This window comes from Orycteropus afer, unplaced genomic scaffold, assembly GCF_000298275.1.
Source record: "Orycteropus afer afer isolate SDZICR_OR568_19922 unplaced genomic scaffold, OryAfe1.0 scaffold00100, whole genome shotgun sequence".
In the NCBI taxonomy this organism is placed as follows: domain Eukaryota; kingdom Metazoa; phylum Chordata; class Mammalia; order Tubulidentata; family Orycteropodidae; genus Orycteropus; species Orycteropus afer.
In genome coordinates, this window is record NW_006921687.1 from 8,564,413 (window position 1) to 8,566,346 (window position 1,934).

Here is a 1,934-nt window from a genome sequence, read left to right on the forward strand (position 1 = left end):
CTCTAGGACAGATTTGTCAGAACTTTTAGCAGTCCATGGCACTTTCAACAGAGAGGGGAAGGCCCTCAACGAGATGGATTGACATAGTGGCTGCAGCGATGGGCTGAAGTGTAGCAAGGATTGTGCAGCTGGAGTGGAACTGGGAGCTGTTTTGTTCTGCTTTGCATAGGGTCGCTATGAGTGAGGATGACTTAAGGCACCTACTGATGAAGGTTGAAGAATACAGTCTGCAGTATGGATTACGTCTCAATATAAAGAAAACAAAAATCCTCACAACTGGACCAATGAGCAGCATCACAATAAATGGAGAGAAGATTGAGGTTGTCAAAGAATTCACGCTGCTTGGTTCTACAATCGATGCCAACGGGAGCAGCAGTCAGGACATTAGACGACGTGTAGCATTGGGAAAATCAACTGGGAAGGAACTGTATCAAGTGCTGAGGAGCAAGGATATCTCCTTGAGGACTAAGGTGTGCCTGACACAAGCCATGATATTTCCAATTGCCTCGTATGCATGTGAGAGCTGGACAATGAATAAGGAAGACTGAAGAAGAGTTGATGCATTTGAGTTGTGGTGCTGGTGAAGAATGCTGAAAGTACCATGAACTGCTAAAAGAACTAACAGATCTGTCCTGGAGGAAGTACAGCCAGAATGCTCCTTGGAAGCAAGAATGGCCAGACTTCGTCTCACCTATTTTGGTCATGTTGTCAGAAGGGACCATTCCCTGGAGAAGGATGTCATGCTTGGTAGGGTGGAGGGTCAACGAAAGAGGGGGAGGCCTTCAACAAGATGGATTGACACGGTGGCTGAGATGATGGGCTCAAGTACAGCAGGGATTGTGGGGCTGGTGCGGGATCGGGCAGTGTTCTGCTGTGCATGGGGTTGCTATGAGTCGGAGACGACTCGACGGCACTTAACAACAACAGCTTATAGGTCCAGTTGTGAGGATTTTTGTTTTCTTTATATTGAGATGTAATACATATTGCAGACTGTATTCTTCAATCTTTATCAGTAAGTGCTTCAAGTCATCCTCATTTTCAGGAAGCAAAGTTGTGTTTTCAACATATCCCAAATTGTTAATGATTCTTCCTCCAATCCTGATGCCATGTTCTTCTTCATGTAGTCCAGCTTCTCGGATTATTTGCTCAGCATATAGATTGAGTAAGTATGGTGAAAGGATACAATCCTGATGCACTCCCTTCTTGATTTTAAACCATGCAATGTCCCCTTATTCTGTTTGAATGACAGCCTCCTTGTATATGTACAGGTTCCTCATGAGTACAATTAAGTGTTCTGGAATTGCCATTCTTCTCAATGTTATCCACAATTTGTTATGATCCACACAATCAAATGCTTTTCCATAGTCAATAAAACACAAGTAAACATCTTTCTGGTATTCTTTTCTTTCAGTCAAGATCCATCTGATGTCAGCAGTGATATCCCTCATTCCACGTCCTCTTCTCAATCTGGCTTGCATTTCATTGTATAAATGACAAGTTCAATATTAAAATTCGAGTTAATTTTTTCCCTCTTTCGGGCAAATTATTGTTATTCTCAGTCCCTCTGAGAATTGAAATTACATTATCAGTCAGAGGATGTCTGTAAGTCTAGATGTCTTTAGTCTTGAGAGGTGCTCTGGTGGTGCTGTGGCTAAGGTATTGGACTGCTAATCAAAATGTTGGGGGTTTAAACTTACCAGCTGCTCCATGGGAGAAAGATGAAGCAGTCTGTTTCTGTAAAGATTTATAACCTTGGAAACCCTATAGGGGTCACTACGAATCACAATCAATTTGATGGCAGTGAGTTTCATGTTTTTTGTTTTGGTTAATCTTGAGAGAAGGTTTAATTTGTAATGTTAAACTGACACTTTTGACAAGCAATATTTTTACCTTAAAAGTATAGCTAACTGTAGAACTCTACTATATAGAATTAT